This window comes from Hordeum vulgare, chromosome 5H (genome assembly GCF_904849725.1).
Source record: "Hordeum vulgare subsp. vulgare chromosome 5H, MorexV3_pseudomolecules_assembly, whole genome shotgun sequence".
NCBI classification, from domain to species: Eukaryota; Viridiplantae; Streptophyta; class Magnoliopsida; order Poales; family Poaceae; genus Hordeum; species Hordeum vulgare.
In genome coordinates, this window is record NC_058522.1 from 133,082,128 (window position 1) to 133,104,707 (window position 22,580).

Consider the following 22,580-nt stretch of genomic DNA (forward strand, 5'->3'; position numbering starts at 1 on the left):
CAAATGAACTGCAAGCACTGGGAGCTCGAGACATCACTGATCACGAAGTTGTGAAGAAACTGCTGAGATCTTTGGATTCTTCATTTGATACTTTAGTTTGTATGATTCAAGAAAGACCAGATTACAAGATGTTTGATCCAGCTGATATACTAGAAAGGCTAAATACTCGTGAATTCCATCTAGAAGAAAAGAGAGATCTATATGGACCAAGCTATTCCAGACCACGTGCATTGAAGGCTAGAGCAATTTCCTCATCTAAAGACGAAGACACAGATGACAACATTTGTGACCCTGAAGAATTTGGACAGGAGCTTGCAATGCTCGTGAGGAAATTCCAGAGATTTACACGACGTGGTCAGTTCGGTAAATCTTCAAGAAGATACATGAGGAAATCAGAATCTTCATTTGAGGACTACAAGAAACGAACCTGTCACAAGTGCAAGAAATCAGGACATTACATTGCTGATTGTCCCCGTTGGGGAAAGGAATCAAAGAAGAAGAAATACAAGGATGACAGTTCTAATGACTCGAAGAAGAAGAAGAAATCTTCAAAATCCTCATCTTCAAGGCCCTCATCGCACAAGAAGACTAGTTTCAGAAAGGCTCGGGCAATTATTGGCAAGGAAATGGACTCCGAGGCAGAATCAGAGGAATGTGATGAAGAAGAGGGTTCTGATGAAGACTCATAATCCGGAGAGGCTAGTCTTGCACTGGCAACCACTTTCATCAGCAAGTCAATCTTCAACCTTGAAGAAAATGATAGCACCATCCACACTGATGACTATGCTGATGACTTCGCTCCAACCTTTTGCTTCATGGCAAAAGGTTCAAAGGTACCAAATAATGCCTCCTCCTCTGATTCAAGTGAATGTGAACCTGATAATTATAAGAAACCCAGTTACAGTAAACTTGCTATCATTGCCACTAAACAACAAAGTGCTGTGGAAAAGCTTCAGAAACTGCTAGATAAAAGTGATGATCTGTTGAATGATGAAATGAATCTTACCCAAATCCTCACTAAAGATGTGAAAAGTCTTCAGTCTAGATTTGATAATCTTCAGGATCGTTATGATACACTCCTCACTGAGCATGAGAAGCTTTCCTATGTATTTCTTCAAAGGAAGCTTGATCTTGAGAAGCTGAGGATGTCTCATGATGATCTTCGTATGGAAAATGATTCATTACTAGCTCAACAGATCAGCGCTGGTCAAGTTGAATTCATTCCTCCATGTCTTAAATGCATTGAACGTGAAACTGCTAATTCCTCACCAGAATCATCAAATGCTACTATTGCTACAAATTCTTCAACTGCACCTGTTGTGTCTATTTCCTCACTTGAGGAAAACACAAATGTTACTGATGAAAATGCAGGGTTGAAGGAATTGTACGTGGCAGGCATATACAAAAGCCTCAATGGACATCAAACCCTTTGTGATGTGCTCAAAAAGCAGATCTTGAACAGGAACCCGAGGAAAGAAGGAATTGCCTTTGAGAGGAAATTAAATGCTGATGGATCTTATTGGAAACCTGAGCAGTATCCCAAAACCTCATGGGTTGCTGCTACTGGGCCTCCTTTTGATCCATCTAATCTAACTGGCTTTTCATGTGAATTATCCTATTCCTCAGATGAGTCATTTGACTCCAACTATAAACTGTTCAAAAATCAATCTGGTGAAGTATTTGCTCGATATGTTGGAACTAACTGCAGGAATGGCCCTCCCCTGAGGAAAATCTGGGTTCCCAAAAGTTGTCTTGAAAATCTTCAGGTGAATGTCCTCATGACACCACCACTGAAGAATCTGAACCCCAGATCAAATTCCTCAGGAGGACCAAAGTCTTCAAGAGGATCAAAATCCTCAACTGGTCAAAACTATGCTCGTACCCATGCTAATGCGTCTAACATGCAGGGAAACTACAAGGAATATGAATATGAGCGTTACTCCTCAAATCATTATGCTCATAAATCCTCAAACTAGTTCTCTGCATATTCATATGAGTACTTTAATCCCCCTACTGTTAAGACAAGTGCATTGGTTTCAATGCCACCTTTCTCATATGGTGCTCGCAGGATGATGAATGCTTTGCCACCCCTTCAGATGTGGGTGGTGGGGAAATTGAACTAATCCCTTCTGCAGGTCAGGTCTCCAGATGAAAATCATCATCTGAAGAATTTGCTGGAGACCTGAGGAAGTGCTTGATAGGACGCAACCTAATGATTGATGAAATAGAAATATTTCACACGTCCTTACATTTCTGTTATGATGAAATTACTGATCTGATGAAATTAGTATCATATTCTTCAAATCTGAAGCATATGAGATGGTAAGATGTACTAATTCATCTGTAGGATGACAAACCCAAGAATACTAAGTGGGTTCTTGATAGTGGCTGCACACATCACATGACTGGTGATAAAAGCTTACTGATGAATATGCCACTAACTCCATCACCTCTGAAGCAAATCACATATGCTGACAAAGGTAAAAGCAAGGTATTGGGACTTGGCAAAGTGGCTATTTCCAAGGATAGGCATATGGACAAAGTGATGCTTGTTGAATCCCTTGGTTTTAATCTCATGTCAGTCTCGATGCTTTGTGATCTTGATATGATTGTTATCTTTGGTAGATATAGATGTGTAGTCATTGTGGAATCTGACAGATCCAAAGTCTTCGAAGGTGTAAGAAGAGGGGATTTGTATATTGTTGATTTCTCTACAGGTCCTCAACCAGCCACTTGCTTACTAGAAAAAACTCAGAAGGATGGTTGTGGCACCGAAGACTAGGTCATGCAGGCATGAGGAATTTGCACACGCTCGCGAAGAAGAAGCATGTCATCGGCATCGAATCAGTCAAATTCCTCAAGGATCATCTCTGCGGTGCTTGTGAATCTGGGGAAATGACCAGATCCAAGCTTCCCTCGAAGACTATCATGACCACTACATGTCCATTCGAATTGCTTCATATGGATCTATTTGGACCTACTCACTATGCCACACTAACAAATGCAACATCTTTATATGGCTTCGTCATGGTTGATGATTATTCCAGATATACTTGGGTGCATATCATAGTGTATAAAACTGAAGTGCAGAAAATCTTTAAACGGGTTTCTTCAAGGGCCTCGACGAACTTTGGCATCAAGATCAAACATATCAGGAGTGATAATGGAACCGAGTTTAGAAACACTGGTCTTGATGATTATCTTGATGAACTTGGTATTACTCACGAATTATATGCTCCTTATACTCCTCAGCAGAATGGTGTCGTCGAAAGAAAGAACAGGACTCTAGTTGAAATGGCAAGAACTATGCTTGAAGAATATCAGACTCCTCGTCGCTTTTGGCCTGAAGCAATCAACACTGCATGCCATATCATCAACAGGGTATATCTTCACAAATTCCTCAAGAAAACCTCATATGAACTCCTCACTGACAAGAAACCCAATGTAAGTTATTTCAAAGTCTTCGGTGCAAAATGTTGGATTAGAGATCCTCACCATAACTCAAAATTTGCACCTAAGGCACATGAAGGTTTTATGCTCGGTTATGGAAAGGACTCGCACACTTACAGAGTCTTCAACAACTATCACAACAAAGTTGTTGAGACTGTAGATGTGCGGTTCGATGAAACTAATGGCTCGCAAAGAGAGCAATTGCCTTCTGATCCAGATAAGCTGTCTCCAGAGGAAGCAATAAAGCTCAAGCCTACTGAAGACATTGTCCCAACTGAGGAAATTGATGAAGAAACGATCCACATCACTGATGAAAATCAAGAAGATGCTCCTGAGGAAATTGCACCAGCACCACTTCCTCAGCCCAGACAAAATCCTCAACCAACTCATCCGAGGATTGCAAATGAAGTAGAACTTGACAAAATCCTCAACGACATCAACGCGCGAGGTCCTCTCACTCGCTCAAAAGCTTCACACTTAGTTAACTTTTGTGGGCATTTCTCCTTTGTATCCATCACAGAACCCTCAAAAGTTGCTGAGGCTTTTCTGGAACTGGAGTGGATCCAAGCTATGGAAGACTAACTTCTTCAATTCAAGCTGAATGACGTATGGGAGCTCGTCAAACGACCAGATCCTCGCAAGCACAACATCATCGGCACCAAGTGGATTTTCCGAAACAAGCAAGATGAGGACGGTCAAGTGGTGAGGAACAAGGCACGACGTGTAGCCCAAGGCTACACCCAGGTTGAAGGAATAGATTTCGATGAAACTTTTGCACCTGTCGCTAGACTTGAAGCTATTCGAATACTACTTGCTTATGCTAATCATCATAACATCATCTTATATCAAATGGATGTGAAAAGTGCATTCCTCAATGGTAGGCTTGAGGAAGAAGTATATGTTGCTCAGCCCCCAGGTTTTGAGGATCCAAAGAATCCAGACAAAGTCTTCAGACTCAAAAAGGCTCTTTATGGTCTCAAGCAAGCCCCTCGGGCATGGTATGATACATTGAAGGAATTCCTCATGAAGAAAGGCTTCAAACCTGGTTCACTCGATCGAACTCTTTTCACTAAATCCTATGATAATGAGCTATTTGTGTGTCAAATATATGTCGATGATATCATATTTGGCTGTACTGACAAACGATACAGTGATGAATTTGCTTACATGATGAGTGAAGAATATCAGATGTCCATGATGGGGGAGCTGAAATTCTTCTTAGGTCTTCAAATTCGTCAACAAAGCAATGGAATATTCATATCACAGGAGAAATACCTCAAGGATGTTCTGAGGAAATTCGACATGCATGAATGCAAAGGTGCCAAGACTCCAATGCCTACCAACGGCCACGTCGGCACTGATGAAAATGGTAAAGATTTCGATCAGCAGGTATATCGTTCTAGGATTGGCTCTTTATTGTATCTATGTGCATCTAGGCCAGATATAATGCTTAGTGTTTGCATGTGTGCACGTTTTCAAGCAGAACCGAAGGAATCACACCATAAGGTTGTGAAACATATTCTTCGATACTTAGCTCACACACCAACACTAGGATTATGGTATCCCAAGGGCTCAAATCTTCATCTGGTACGGTATTCTGATTCTGACTATGCTGGTGACCGTGTGGATCGCAAGTCAACTTCTGGCACATGCCATTTCCTCGGAAGATCACTAGTTTGCTGGTCCTCAAAGAAGCAGAACTGCGTATCACTCTCCACTTCCGAAGTTGAGTACATTGTTGCTGGTTCTTGCTGTGCTCAATTACTATGGATGAAGCAAACCCTCAAGGACTACGACATCAACATGAAGAATGTGCCTCTCTACTATGACAATGAGAGTGCTATCAAGATTGCATATAACCCAGTACAACACTCGAAGACCAAGCACATCCAGATTCGTCATCATTTTCTTCGGGACCAGGTCCTCAAGGGCAATATCCTCATTGACCATGTGAAGACTGATGATCAACTGGCAGATATCTTCACTAAGCCCTTGGATGAGAAAAGGTTTTGCAAGTTGCGGTGTGAGCTAAATATCTTAGAGTCTTCAAATGTTTTGTAAAAACATGCACACATCCTAACACTTATGCAAAGTTGATGACTTAGATGTGCAACATGTGATGAATCAGTTTTGTTCAACTGATGAAGAATGTCACTCTGAATGTGAAGAAATTAACGAAGAAATTGATTCTCAGGGCCCTACGACAATTGTATGCGGCGTCTGTAATCAACATTCTTATATGGTGGGTCACGCCACCGCCCAATGTGAAATTCCTCAAGTTGATTTTCTTCAAATGATCAATTTCCTCACAATGCGTTTTTCTTCAAAACAGTTGTTCTTCATTGTGATGATTTATCACAAAATCTTCAAAAATACTTGATGACTTTCATTTGACTAGATAGACTGTGATTTAAAGTCCTCAACAGCATTCACTTATTGTTATTTCTTCAAGTTGATATTTCTGCTAAGTGAATGTGATCGGACCCTACATTCCCTCTATGCTATACTCATCCAGTCTATTCAATTCTTCATATGTGTTCTACTTGAAACTTTGTTCAAAATCCTCACTGCGTCCGTCTCAGCTGATGATTTTGTAACGAAAATCCTCAAATCTTCAAAAATTGTTTCTTTAATACACAGTAACTGAACCCCACTTCCAACGATCGGATAACCATGATCTCCACTATCTCCACCACACTATTCGGGAGCTAATGTGTCCTGCGGAGACGTAGAGGCACGGGCGGTTTGGTCCGAAATTTTCGCGCCAACAGTAACTTTTGGCTATAAATATGTCCTTATCCCCCTCGGCATACTCTTCTTCGCTCCATCGCTCTCCTGCCACAGCATACACCACCGAACCCTAGCGCCATCGCTGGTAGTCTCGTCACCGGTGAGGAAGAGCTTCACTGCCTCGACTTCTCCGTCGCCGGAACCATGCCGGAGTCGGACCATCTTCGTCCGCCGCCTCCGTAGACGTCCTCTGTCGCCGAGTTAGGGTGCATTGGACACGCGACCGAAGAGCTTCTCCACACACACCTTTTTGTGTTCTTCGTGCGCACCTTCCAGGGTAAATAAATCCCATTTTTACAGCAAGTTAGATCTAAAATTTTACATCTTCTATGTGAAATCTGTTTTTCCTCAAGAAACGATAAGCACTTGATTCCTCAAACACTGCCTAGCACCACATCATTGATGAACTATGCTAAGCATCTACGATTTTCACGAGATTCCTCAATTGTGCGAATTTTCGGATCTGTACAACTCTGGAACCCAAGAAAAGTATGCTTAGGCAAATTCCTCAACCACTTGTTATATTCCTCAAACTGTCAAACTTTTTCATTTTCCACAAATCTGAGAACGCATATGACCTCTCCAAATTCCTCGCAACTATACTCTGTTCACAGGTACACACATGTCAGCTGATGAATCTCTCGATTCTCATCACATTAACTCATTTGCAACGTTTCTGAAAGAAACTCTTCAAGGCTCATCAGAATCGTCAAGAGTTCAAACTCATCAGCAAAATCCTAACTGAAGAAAATGGAGGAAGACAGAAAACAGAAGGGAGGAAAGAAACTTGAGCAGAACATAGTTGTGTATATCCCTGAGGATATTTACTTGGACTATTGCACGCCTGATGAAAATGAGACAATGGCCAAGATAAAAATACGGCTGCAGAAGATAGAACACCGATGGGCGAAGGAATGGAAGGAATACAGGTTTGTGACTCCCAAATATGCGAAGAAATTCGCTCTGAAGCCTCCTGGCAGAAGGGCCCCACTTGAGGATCATCAAGTAGCACATCCCTCAAGCCTCATGACTATTGATGACTATCCAGATGAGAAGGAAAAGCATCTGGCTAAGCTCAAAAAGCAGGCAGAAGCTGCAGTGAGGAAATTCAATGAATCCTCAGCTGCTGCCTCAGGTGCTGCTACTTCCTGTGCCGCAGAAACCTTAGGCTCAGAAATTCCTCAAATGCAGTCTATGCCATCAAAGCCAAGGGCTCCAAAGCCTCAAGAGAAGTCTGCTCAGGCCTCAGTCACAAAACCCTCAGCACCAAAACCCTCAGTACCAAAACCTTCAACACCAAAACCATCAGAGCCAAAGCCCTCAGTACCAATCTCCTCAGCTCCAAAATCCTCAGCTCCACCTCCAAAGTCTCAAGAGAAACCAGTACAAAAGCAGGTCATGAAGCCTACGACCGCCAGCTCCAGCTCCTCACTCCCAGGTGCAACCATCTCGGAGACAAAGTCTTCAACACCTCCTGCGAAGACTTTGGTAACTGCTGAACATGCAACTCTGCCAAGCCCCAGCAAAATCATCACCGTCCCGTCTGCAGCATAGGACAGTGATGAATATGATGATCAAACCCTGCAAGCCATCATCAGAAACAAGCAGGAAAGAGTAGCTCAAGCATCAGGCAGTGTCATTCCTCTGGCCATGGATCCCAAGGTCCTCCTTGACTACATCAATATCTGGTATGAGGACCCAAACACTCCTATTAATGATTTGAAACTTCCCCCTGGCATCAGCCACATGGTGGCCACATTCATAAATGAAGCCAAGTGGAAAGAACAGCAGGCCAGGCAGGCCAAAGTTGCAAAGATTAAAAAGGAGAAATTCCTCAGGCAGAATCTCCTCAAATTAACTCCTGATGCACTGGTGACAACACAGGCAGAGCTGAAGCATTTGACTGACAAGTACGCCAAGCTGTCAGATCGTAAAAGCCTCAAGAGCAATTTCATCAAGCTGGCCTCTAGTGCTGTTGATGACTACAACAAGAAGGCCGCACCCCCAGCACCAACTCCTCAGCCCCTGATTGAGGAGCCAGCAGATGAATCTCCTGATGATGAGGAAACTCCTCAAGCTGAGGAAGTACACCAAGAGCGCCTTGTTGATGAATCGGCTATTGAAGAAATCATCATGGAAACACCAGCTGATGAAAGTGCCACTGATCCAGTTTCTTCAGCAAAGCAAGCTGATGACTCTGTTCCAGCTGGTTCCTCAATACCAGCTGAAGAATCTGTCAAGAAAACCCCATCACCAAAAGCTTCAACGGTGAAGAAAATGACTCTGTCTGCATCAGAGATGAAGAAAACCAGGGATGCTGAGGAGGAAGCCAAGAAGAGAAAGGCCTCCTCAGCAGAAGAAGAAACAGAGGCCAAGCGCCTCAAAGCACTTGAAGAAACTGCTCCTCTGGACCCTGTGCCACTGAATGTCGCTCCTTCCTATGAAATGGTCATCATTGATGATCCAGCGAAAAAGGCAGATGAGGAAATGAAGGATGCCGCCTCTGAGGAACACACTGATGAGGAGATTCAGATAGACAAAAGTCCTCAGCCTCTCATTCCTCAGAAAGACACTGTTCAAGCATCAGCTGATGAAACTGCATCTGCCACCAAGCCAGTTGAGGAAGAACAAACTGAAAATCCTCAAGCTGATGAAATTCAACACTTTGAGCAGAATCCTCAAGATGAGGAACAGGCTGATCCAACTCCTCCAACTGAGCAAGAAGAAGCTATTCCTCAGCGTGAAGCACATCCAGAGCAAGCTCCTCAACCCGACGCCCAGCAAGCCCCATCTCCTCAGCCTGAAGTACCAGCTGCTGAAATTCCTCACCCTGAGTAAAATGCTGAAGAGAATGCACCTACACAAGACAATGCATTCATCGTTCTCAACCCAGAGACTGTCATTGTTGTCTCCCCTCCTATTCCTCAGCAAAATCTTCAGCCAGTTCAGCGTCAGCCATTCTCCAAGCGTCCAAAGTTTCAAAAGGAAAATTTCTTTGAAAAACGCATGTACTTCATCGGAGAGAACCCCTATGACAAGCCTCAAATGAGGCATCTGAAGTTTTGGACTAGGACTCAGATGAACTACTATGCCTCTGTGCTATGTGGACGAAACAAGATATGCCAGCACAGGCATATTCCTCATGTAGAGCTTGAAGCAATACCGTGCCTGGAGCCAGTCCTTAGTGTCCTCCATGATGCAGGTTTACTCCCAATGTGCTCCGACATATCTGACTGGAACAGCGAGTTAATTCTTCAGTTCTATGCCACTCTTCACATATCCGGCAACCATGAAGACATTAATACTTGGGTGTTTGATTGGATGACACAAAACACTCACTACAAGGCTCCTGCTACTAAACTCCTCAGAGAACTGCCTGGCCCAATTCCCTCAGAAGAGGTTGTGAAGCTTTATGGTGAGCGTGAGCTTCCCAATGGGATGATGGAACTCCTCATGAAACCTTTAGCTGAAGGAAAATCTCCGAGAACAACCTTCCTTGTCCACGAGCTCAAGTACACACCCAGGTCTGTCTACAGAATTCTCTGCAATGTGCTCGCGCCGATCAAAGGCCATGATGATGAAGAAGATGTTGTAGGCCTCATTCATGGTATTCCTATCAACATCCATGATTTCTTCTTGATCATTCATGGTATTCCAATCAACATCCATGATTTCTTCTTGAGGACTTTGGTCGACAATGCTATGTGTCCTTTTGATCACAAGATGTATGCCCCATGGATCATGAGATTCATCAGGAGAAGGACAGGCATCAACTTTCACGCTGATTTCCAAAACCACATGGGCTATATGCCTCCTATCCGGGTCAACAAGAAGACTTTCGAGTCCATTGAAGGAAAAGGAAAATCTGTGATTGAAGAAGGCAGCAGGCCCCTTGATGGCCAGTTCAAAGAGCCAGAAGCTTATTCTTCATGGGATGATACTGAGACTCTTCCAGCAAGCCCCGTTCCTCCTCGCGTGATGAATACCAGAGAGCTGCTCCTCAGTCTTCACCAGAAGGTGGATCGCAACCACAAATGGGTCAAACGCCAGTTTGGTGCCATTGTGAAAACCCTCACTAAAAAAAAGAACTCTGTGAAGCTCAACCATCACTATCTGCATGAGGTTTTTGATCGCACCTGGGCTACACTTGCACATCTGAAGACTCAGACTGAGCTTGAAGAAATGGACTTTGAGCGAGACTTTGAATGGTCGTGGCCTCCCAAGAAGAAGTTCAGGCCTATTCCAGTGCCAGACCATGAAGACAGCTCCTTTTCTTCATTCCGCACTACTGAGACTGATGAAGAACAACTCGACACTGCCACCGGTCCAAGGAAGAAGACTACTCCCAAGAACCATCACGGCTCTTCCTCAACTACCAAGAAATGAAGTCTTCACGGGCGTTAGTCCTTAGTTTGTCCCTTTTTGTCACTTGATGACAAATTGGGAGAAACTTGAGAGTTAGTCTTCAAGCAGGATATTTTTGGGGCTTATAAACTATATTTAAGTTACAAACTCTTGGCTCTTCTGAAGTTTTTATGTAATGAGTTGTAACTTAAGCCCGATGGTACTCTGACGCTTTTGAACGTTTTTTTTCTTCGCATGCTTATTCCTCAAGTTTTAATGCACGCATGCTAGAATTCGTCAGATACCATCTGTCATCATGCATCTTTGTTTTCTTCATATGATATGTTACATGTATGCATGGTTTCCAAGACTCAGGGGGAGATCTCCATGATATAAATCATCAATGTGCATTTGCTGTAAAAAGCAAAATCCTCAAGATATGCACATCCTCAGGGGGAGTCTCTCTCAATCTTGACTTAAAATTCCTCAAATGAGTATTTACACTTCATATTTATGGATCCCTGTTGAAGACTTAACCTAATTATCATCAACCACCAAAAAGGGGGAGACTGTAAGTGCATCTAGTGCCCCTTAGTGATTTTGGTGGTTTGAAGACTTATAGGTTAAGTATCTAATGTGTTTGTGAGTGTACACAGGATCTATAAGTCATTGATGAGTTTGAGATATTTGAAGAATATCGACCCCTAAAAATATATGTCTTCAGTTGAAGCAATTGGTCTGAAGCTGAAGAAATGAATCGCGAGGAATCTGCGATGAAATTGATATTCCTCATGAAGATACTGATATTGAGATGTCCGGTGTGTCCTGAAGAAAATCACTCTGAAGAATTTGAAGCATGAAGATTAACACTTTATGTTTTATTTTCTTCGCATTTGAGTAATAGGAATACCGTACTGTTAAAGGGGGTCAAAGTTACACTTTGGAATAAATTTCCTCATGATGCTCAACCCAAGCCTAATCCTACCAAAAGCCTCAAGTGAGGAATACGAGTGACATGAGGACTCTCACAGTTGAGGGTTCCGACTGTTTCGATAGCCACGCCAAGTCATTGGTATTATCCACTCCAACGGTCATATTATTTAAGGGCATTAGTGTCAAATCATGTCGGGATGCTCCCAGGCTATAAATAGCCACCCCCACAACCACTAGCTGGTTGGCTGCTCCGTTAGAAACTGACACTTGTCATAAGAGCGACCCAATTCCTCAGAGCTTTTGAGAGTAATTCATCAGTGAGGAAATACCCCATACACCGAAACCACAAACCAAACCTAGTGATTGAGCATCACTGAAGAAGTTGTTCCTGTGTGGGACTGAAGCCTTTTACCTTTGAGGACTGTGCATCCTCCAAACGGTTAGGCGTCATGGTCTAGAGCTTTCCAGCAGTCAATTGTGGATTGCCGGGTGACCAAGTTTGTGAGGGTTTGGAAGTCTGCCCTGAAGACTTACCACGAGTGTTGGGTGAGGACTTGTGTCCTTAGCTCAAGGAGAATACGGTAGGGACTGTGTGTCCCGGGACTGTGTGTCCTTTGGTTTCAATACCAAGCCGCTCCAAACCAGATGTACGACTGTCACAGCAGTTGGAACTGGGTCATCAACGATTGTCTTCACTGAGAAACGGGTTCTAATTCCTCAACTCCTTACTTTTCTCGTATTATGTGTTGATGACTTTCACTGCAACTGTTTGAAGAATTTGCTGAAGACTTCCTCTGAATTTCCTTAACCCCAAATTCTTCACGTCAGTTAATCCACATCTATATTCTCCGTGCCTGCTCACTGTACAATCTGTTTTCACATTCTTCACTCTGAAAAACTGTTGTTGTGAAACTTTGTACTTCTGATCCTTTACTGTTTCCGCTGTAAGTTAGTCATCAGTGAGGAATTTCCTCAAAAGTAATTTCCTCAATGATGAAATTCTAAAAATCTCCTATTCACCCCCCCTCTAGTCGATATAACGCACTTTCAGTACTCAGCAAGACTTACATCAGAACTATCTACATATGCATCATGTTTCAATGGAAGATTCGTGGGGTTTGATTGCAGGAAGCCAGCTTTGACTCTTGGCTAACCTGTACTACGACTACAAGTTCTTTCTTTGAGGTGGGATAGCGCACACGAGTCCACATATTCACCAATGCAATACACCACTATGGATTCACTCTCATCTCCCTACGAGAAAGCCTTCCATAGCACTCACACTTATCTTGCATGTTTTAGAGTATCCATTTAACTTGTCTGTGTACCACGTAATGTTTCCAAGTAGTCCATATCCGAGGACGCGGCTATTCGAACAGATTAAATCACCCTGCAGGGGTATACTTCTTCACACACGCTCCCACCACTTAGCACCATATGCACGTCATGCATCTCGGCAACCTTCAAGCGGAAGCACTGGCGTGGGTGTCGGCCACGACCGTTAACCACACAAGACCCTAGTCCAGGTTTATCGCCTATTTGAGATTGAACCCGCAAGGAAGTCCGGCCGAGGTTTCCTCTACGGCCCCAAACGATGTGCGCAGGGTTCCCAAGCCCACCATCCGGGTGCCACTTGGTACACCGTGCCACTGTGTATCTACCGTAGAGAAGCCTACCCCGTCGGGCAGAGCTAAACACGGCCGTCAACACTTTTCCTACAAACACCAGAAACTAATTGCAACTCCTAGACAGGGATCTAGGCAATTAATAAGCCGAGCGGGGTCATATTTCAGGGCCCAATGCATGGTAGTATCTTGTCTTGGATAACATACACAGAACTCAGTTCTTAAGGACGGTCCCAATGAGACAACCCACCATCTACTCCTACATGGCCTCTCATCGCTACCTTTACCAAATCGAATTCACACTTTTACTCTCACACTATAGGATATGAACACAACCATTCCGATTCATCATCCAGATGGATCAGACCCGACACGACTCTAAGCATAGCAGGCATTGTAAGCAAGCATGGATGAGTAAGCACAACAAGGCTCAAGCAGTTGCTGCTCATGCTAAGTGGTTTCAACTATTTACTGTGACAAAATCAGGTCATGCAGAGGAATGGGTTCAACTACCGATAACATGTACAGTTGAATCGTGTTTGTCCTAATGCAGTAAAAGAGAGCAGGAGCGAGAGAGTGGGTTTATTTCAATATGCTCAAGGGGGTTTGCTTGCCTGACACGTCTGAAGATAGCAATGAGTCTTCATCAATGTCAACGATCACATCGTCGGAACCATCGTCTACCGAGAGGAAATAGTACCGATAAACAGGAAAGAGCAATAGTTACTTCACAGAAATGCAACACTATGATGGATGATCAAGAAATGGAAATGGAATGTGACAGGGCCAATATAGCTACCATTTCTTAGGTTGAAGCTGGGTTTGAATCAGGATTCAAACATCACTTCAACAAGGTATTTTCTGGATACCCTTTTAATTGATTCGACCTGATGCTCATGCATAATTTGTTTTATCATGCAAGAGGATGGTATTTTGAGGTACTGGTTTCCCTTGATCAATGGTTGGTCATATCAATTGAAGTGGAATTCAAATAGGAATCAAATTCCCACTCCAAACTAATTATTAAATTTATCATATTCATCATTTTGCCTATTTGGTGTTGTTAACTTTTTCAAACATGCATGAAAATGCCTTATTCAGATTCTTTGGATTTTTCTGATCATTTTTCATATATAAATTATTTTCATTGGACTTAGAGATTATTTTATAATATTTTTAGAAGTTTTTAGCATTTTCTGGAATTATAATAAATCAGAAAAGCTATTACTGCGTCAGGCTGATGTCATCCCTGCGTCAGCAGGTCAACCAGCCGGTCCAGGTCAAACCTGACCAGTGGGGCCCACTAGTCAGTGACCCAAAGGCTAAACCCGCGCTGACCAGCCCCTAATTGGGGTTTGACCAGGCGTGGGGCCCTCTGGCAGCGGCTCTAAGGCCTGATTACTGGCGGGTTAAGGTGGCCACGTCGGCCCCCACCGGAGGGTGGTCGCCGGTGACCGTAGCTGCGGTGGAGGACTCGCCGGAGATGACCTAAACAGCGCTATAAGGCACCAAATCGGGCGCGGATTGCGGCTACCGAAGCTGGCGAAGCGGCTCATCTTCCAGGGGTAGGAGGAGGGATTGAAGGTGGTCGGAGAGGCACCAGCGACGAGCGCGCGCGGTGGCCGAAAGTCGGCTCGTCGGGGAGGAGCTCTGGAGGGAGTTTTCACGCGGGAGAGAGAGGGGAAAGGCTCGAGGGCTCAAGTCGGCTCCATTTCTGGCATCGGCGACGAAGGAGAGGCTCAGAGCAGGACGAATCGACGGCGACGGATCCGGTGACCGGAGGGAGAAACGGCGACGATGGCGACGCTGCGGGGGCTCAGGAGCTCGGAGAAGTTGATGGAGAGAAGCATCTCGTCGAGGCGGAGGTGTGGAGCGCGACAGGGAAGCGAGGGGTGCCCGGAGATGCGCTGGAGGTGAGCTCGGGCAGACCGGCAATGGCGGCAAGAGGAGGAAGAAAACAGGGAGAAGAGGAGGGGAATGTAGAGAGGGGAGGAGATAAGGGAGAGGGAGAGCTTGTCGTGCTGGCGAGAGGAGGCAGGGGAGAGCTCCACGCGAAGCAGGAGGTGGCGAGGGGCGCGCCGTGCCTTCCTTCTCCTCTGCCTTCTGGCACGAGGAGGAAGACGACAGGGGAAACCCCCTTGGTGGGCTGGGCCAGCAGGTGACCGCAGGTTAGTTTCCTTTTTTTTATTTTTCTGTTTTGTTTTCTTTCTGGCATTTGTTTTTATTTGTTTTGGCTCCAACTAATTCAAAGAAAATATCTAAACAACTCTGGGCTGTCATTTGGAAAATTTCCATCCCCATGTGAAGTTTTCAACATTTTATAAAACTAGGAAGTATTTGAAATCAATTAATTAATTGATTTGAGTGGCTTTTGAGTTTAAAATAAAATGCCAAAAGTATTTTGAAAATATATATCACCCGTAATATTTTCTTTCCAACATTTATCAAAAATGATGTACTTTTATGAAAACCAATTTGGTTCATTGATTTGTCACCACTTTTGAATTGTTTTGCATATAGAGTTGCTAGGGTTTTGTTTTGAATATGGAGTAGCTAGGATTTTTCTCTTGTTGAACCTATTTGGATGTTTTTTGGTGTTAGGGTTTGGTCATCCCCATTTGTAGATCATCCAAATTTGAATTAAATTGATTGGAATGCATTCATGAATGCTTACTGATGCAACTAACTACAAGCTATAATCTGGGGCTGTGACAATAACACATAGTAGGTAACTACAACTTTCAAGATCGGATCTAAAACACACATATATTGGTGACAACATAATAATTTCAGATCTGAAATCATGGCACTCGGGCCCTAGTGACAAGCATTAAGCATGGCGAAGTAGTAGCAACATCAATCTCAGAACATAGTGGATACTAGGGATCAATCCCCATCAAAACTAACTCGATTACGTGATAGATCTCATCCTACTCATCACCGCCCAGCGAGCCTATGAATAGATTACTCATGAACTACGAAGAGCTTCATGGAATTGGAGAGGGAAGAAGGTTGATGATGACGATGGCGATGATTTCCCCTCTCCGGAGCCGAAGAAGGACTCCATATCTGCCCTCCAGATGAAGAACAGGTGGTGGCGGCGCCTCCGTATCGCAAACGCGACAAAAACTTCACTTTTTTCTTTCTGGGATGAAAGTATTCTTATAGACCTGAGATTGGGGGCGGCAGAGCCATGTGGGCCCCACAAGCCTGCCCATCGCCACCAGGGGGTGGCGGCGGAGCCAGGGCTTGTGGCCCACTCGCCCACCCCCTGAGGTGGAACTTGGCGCAGATATTTTTCTTATTTTCCAAAACTGCTCCCCGTAAATTTTCAAGACGTTTGGAGAACTTTGATTTCTGCACAAAAATAACACTAAGGCAATTCTGCTGAAAACAGCGTTAGTCCAGGTTAGTTCCATTCAAATCATGCAAATTAGAGTCCAAAACAAGGGCAAAAGAGTTTGGAAAAGTAGATACGATGGAGACGTATCAATGCACTGTGGGCTTATATAACTGCCTATAAGAACCCCATGGGCATGTCTCCGTACAAAATGGTGTACCTCATTTACCTCTTGAGCGAGAGCATAAAGCTTATTGGGCAATCAAAGAGCTCAACTTTGATTTCAAACTTGCCGGTGAGAAGAGGTTATTCGACATTAGCTCGCTTGATGAATGGAGAACTCAGGCATATGAGAATGCCAAGTTGTTCAAAGAGAAGGTTAAGAGGTGGCATGATAAGAGGATACAAAAGCGTGAGTTCAATGTAGGTGATTATGTCTTGCTATATAACTCTCGTTTAAGATTCTTTGCAAGCAAGCTTCTCTCTAAATGGGAAGGTCCCTATGTTGTTGAGGAAGTATATCGTTCCGGTGCTATGAAGTCAACAACACGGAAGGTAATTGTCAGAGAGTTGTAAATGGGCAGAGAATCAAGCATTATATCTCAGGTACTCCCATAAATGTTGAAAGCAATATCATCAATACCATAACTCCGGAGGAATACCCAGGGATGTTTATCAGCCTGTTTCAGACTCCGAAAACGAAGAGGTATGTGATTCGGTAAGAAAACAGAGTCCAAAACTTTTCCAATAGGAAATTTTCTCCGTTTTGGAATATTTGAAAAAAATAAAAAAATTGGAAGTAGTCCGGAAAGTGCACGAGGAGGCGACAAGCCTGCACGGCGCGGGCCCACCCCTTGGCCGCGCCGTGAGGGCTTGTGGCCACCTCGTGCGCCTCCCGGACTCTGTTTTCGTGCAGGGTACTCCTTCTGGTCTAGAAAAAATCAGTATATATACTTCCGATTGGTCTGACCCCTGCATCACGCGGATTTCTTCTGTTTTTCGTTTTGAGCCTGTTTCTGTTGCAGATCTAGATCTCTATGACTTGCCCAAAAGCTCCGAAGGACAAGATCTTCGAGAAGGTCATCAATCCCTACATCACGGAACTGCTGCAACACCCTCAATCTATCGAGATGCGTGAGGGGATGTTACACATCCGTGATGTTGAGGGGCCTAAGAAGACCGAAAGCGTGGAGACGAGGCTCGAAGCAATGGAGCAACAAGTGTTCAAGTGCCAAGGGATGGTGGAGCGTGGACTCAACGCCAACCACATGATGATCACGGAGTTCACCAACAAGCACAGGATTGATGCCAATGACATTGGGAAGCACCTCTCCATGCTCTATGACAGGGTTGATCGACTCCGGGGCCAGATCTATGACCTGCAGAACCAAAACTGTGAGTATGAGTATAGATTTAAATCAATAAGGTTGGCTGCAGATTTGAGGATTCCAGAGACTCGTTCATCTTTCCATGATGGAGCACCTATGCCTTGGAAGACGGAGGATCAACACATGTTGCAACAACTCCACCATCACCACCAAAGAAAGACAACTGATCATTGGTATGGGCAATCCCCTTGGCTTGTGCCAAGCTTGGGGAGTTGCCCCGGTATCGTATCACCATCACATCTTTTGCCTTTACCTTTGTTTTAGTTTTCCTTTTCAGGTTTCTCTTTCTCTAGTAGTTTAAAAGTCTTAGTGTTTTAGTCTTGAGTTTTGCTTTGTGTCACCCCCGATGTATTCTTGCTCGTGAGCCATATAATAAAGAGTGTCTTAGTTGACGGGCATTGCCTCTTGCCATGATCAAAAGAGTGAGAATAGAACAAAAGCATGAAAGATCATGTAATGGTCTTATGGGAAGTGATGGCTTCACATATAAAAAGAATGAGGATTGAAACTTGTTGAGGGTAGGCAAACGTAGACCTTGGTCATTGTTGCAATTAATAGGAAGTGATAAGGAAGGAGAGGTTCACATATAAATATATCATCTCTGACACCATCTATGATTGTGAACACTCACTGAACTATTGCATGCCTAGAAGTAGATGTTGGACAAGGAAGACAACGTAATGAATTGTGTTTTCTTGGCTCCGAAAAATGTTATATGATTAGAGATCCCTTAGCATGTGACGATTGCTTCCACCTCATATTAGCCAAAACCTCCCGCACTAAGTACAGATACTACTTGTGCATCCATAAACCATCAACCCAGTTTTGCCATGAGTGTCCACCATACCTACCTATGAATTGAATAAGATCCCTCAAGTAAGCTGTCATCGGTGCAAGCAATAAAAATTGCTCTCTAATATGTATGATCTATTAGTGTGTGGAAAATAAGCTTTATACGAACCTGTGATGAGGAAGACATAAACGGGACAGACTGCATAATAAAGTTCTTTATCACACGGGGCAATATAGAGTGACGTTCCTCCGCACTAAGAGGACACACATCCAAACCTCAAAAGCGCATGACAACCTCTGCTTCCCTCTGCGAAGGGCCTATCTTGTACCTTTACTTTTTGCCCTTGAAAGAGTCATGGTGATCTTCACCAATTCCTTATCTCGCCTTTATCTTGGCTAACGTCATATGCTTGGGAAAGATCTATATTCATATGTCAACTTGGAAGTAAGTATTCATGAATTATTATTTTTGACATTACCCTTGAGGTAAGCAGTTGGGAGGCAAAACTGTAAGCCCCTATCTTTCTCTGTGCCTAACTGAAACTTCGATCTCATGAGTACCACGTGAGTTGTAGCAATTGTAGAGAACAAAAGAATAATTGAGTATGTGGATTTTCTTTACAAGCTTCTATTTGACTCTTTCTGATGTTGTGATAAATTGCAATTGCTTCAATGACTAAAGGCTATCGGTTGTTACTTCTCGGTAAGGTTCTTGATCCATGCTTTACTTTGTGAATGAATTATCACTTTAGCATGAGAGCTTATATGTTTGTATTGCTGTTCTGATCATGATCATGATGCATGCATGTTCGTATCTTGTTTTGTCGACACCTCTCTCCCTAAACATGTGGACATATTTATTGAGCTAGGCTTTCGCTTGAGGACAAGCGAGGTCTAAGCTTGGGGGAGTTGATACGTCCATTTTGCATCATGTTTTCATGTTGATATTTATCGCTTCTTGGGCTGTTATTTCACTTCACGGTACAATTCTTATGCCTTTTCTCTCTTATTTTGCAAGGTTTACATGAAGAGGGAGAATACCGACAACTGGAATTCTCGCATGAAAGTGGAGCAAAGTTGAGATACCTATTCTGCGCAACCCAAAACATCGTGAAAATCAACAGAGATTTTTTCCCAATTTATCAAAAATACTGGGCCGAAGAAGTTCCATAGGGGCACCAGGGGGTGCACACAAGCCTACACGGCGCGACCACCACCCCCCAGGTCGCGCCATGGGGGCTTGTGGGCAGCCCACTGGCCCACTGGCCCCCTCTTTTTCTATATGGAGGGTTTCGTCCAGGAAAAAATCACAGAGGAGCTTTTTCGTGGTTCCGCCTCTGCCACGAGGCGGAACTTGACCATAACCAATCTAGAGCTCCGGCAGGACGACCCTGCCGGGGAAACTTCCCTCCCGGAGGGGGAAATCGTCGCCATCATCATCACCAACACTCCTCTCATCGGAGGGGACTTATCACCATCAACATCTTCATCAGCACCATCTCATCTTCAAACCCTAGTTCATCTCTTGTAACCAATCTCCATCTCGCGACTCCGATTGGTACTTGTAAGGTTGCTAGTAGTGTTGATTACTCTATGTAGTTGATGCTAGTTGGATTACTTGGTGGAAGAGTTTATGTTCAGATCCTTGATGCTACTCATTACCTCTCTGATCATGATTATGATTATGCTTTGTGAGTAATTGCTTTTGTTCCTGAGGACATGGGATAAGTCATGCTAATAACAGTCATGTGAATTTGGTATTCGTTCGGTATTTTGATATGTTGTGTGTTGTTTTTTCTCTAGTGGTGTTATGTGAACGTCGACTACATAACACTTCACAATTATTTGGCCCTAGAGGAAGGCATTGGGAAGTAGTAAGTAGAAGATGGGTTGCTAGAGTGACAGAAGCTTAAACCCTAGTTTATGCGTTACTTCGTAAGGGGCTCATTTGGATCCACTAGTTTAATGCTATGGTTAGACTTTGTCTTAATTCTTATTTCGTAGTTGCAGATGCTTGTGAGAGGGGTTAATCATAAGTGGGATGCTTGTCCAAGTAAGGGCAGTACCCAAGTGCCGGTCCACCCACATATCAAACTATCAAAGTAACGAACGCGAATCATATGAACATGATGAAACTAGCATGACAGAAATTCCCGTGTGTCCTCAGGAGCGTTTTTCCTCCTATAAGACTTTGTCCAGGCTTCTCCCTTGCTACAAAAGGGATTGGGCCACTTTGCTGCACCGTTGCTACTTTTGTTACTTGTTGCTTGCTACGAATCATCTCACCACACAATCACTTGTTACCGACAATTTCAGTGCTTGCAGATATTTCCTTGCTGAAAACCACTTGTCAGATCCTTCTGCTCCTCATTGGGTTCAACACTCTTACTTATCGAAAGGACTACGGTTGATCCCCTATACCTGTGGGTCATCACGGGGCTGCGACGACTTGTTACCTCCGTATCGACCCCCTGGGGCCGATGAAGATGATGTGATGACCCTCAGCGCCTGCTTAAACTGGTCCATGGTTTGGCCAAAAAGCCAGATTCGTTTGGGGCGGGGGACACCACCCCACAAACAACACCGCAAATCGTGTCGGCGCCAAGCCATGGCAAGACCGCCGCAATGCTACTGCCGTCAGCTGATCCGTACATGCATATGGCATAGGATCCGGACGACGACGACACATTCTCTAACATCGATAAGGACATCAACGAACATGGGTATGGTGACAAATTGTTCGGGCCTCCTTCCCAAGAACCCAACCCTACAAAAGACGATCGCGATCAAGCTGGTACCGCGGAAAAGCCCAATTGCAACAGGCGTCGTCTATTCAGTTCTCAGGAGACGCCTCCAGGTACCGCCTTCACCGAGACTCAAATAGCCGAGGTGCGAAATATTATCAGCGCCAACACACTCAAGAAGGTGGTCTATGAGAAGAACTCGATCCCATTACAACAGAAGAAGCATAAGGGACGGAAAAGAAAAAATAACAAGGGTGCGAGCCAGCCCGCACCGAGTATGATCCGTGCTTAGGACGGGCCACCAATATCTAAGGATATATCGAGGAGGGTGCATGTGGCGGGTAGGCCGATGCTACCGACTAATCTGCTCAATGCTGCAACCAGTGCTATGCAGAGTCTGCATGACAGTGTTCTTTCTCTGGAGAAGCGGCGTCTCTCCGAGAATGATGTGGCATACCCGGTTTTCGTGGCCAAGGTGCCATAGGGCAAGGGCTTTGTCGATAGCACCATCGGGCGTATGATCGTCCTGCGGTTTGGTGACATCTTCGCTATGTTTAACCTTTATCCGCTGCACTACACCTTCATTCGGCTATTTTCGCTCAGTATGGAGATGCGGATCATTAGAGACAAGACCCCGGACATCGTGATAGTCGACCCCTTCTACATGTGTGCCAAGATCTTGGGTAGAGCTGGGGACCGGCAAGTCGTGAGTTCATACCTTGAGAGCGTCATTCTGGCGAACGTAGATAAGGATAACTTCCTCGTGCCTTACTTTTCCGAGTAAGTCATCCCCTCACCTCCCCTTAACATATGATTTCCTAGATTTCGATCGTTCTTTTTTTTCTAACATTCTTTGTTTTGTGCAGTGACACACATTGCACACTCATCCTCTTAAGCCTGAAATATTCCATGGCCACGTATTTTGACTCGAACCGTCAGTCGAAGAAAGACTACACAAATATCAAGAAAGTTCTTGATGATGCTCTCCCCGGCTACACCAAATCTGGAGGCACCTTCAGGAGCCAAATTTGTAGGTACGGCAAGCACGTCTTCACCCACGTAACGACGTTCCCCTGCGTCAAGCAGCCGCCTGACAGTCAGAAGGATGCCTACTACGCCCTCCATCACATGCGGGCGATCGTACGGGACTAGCATCACCTTATGCTACCAAATA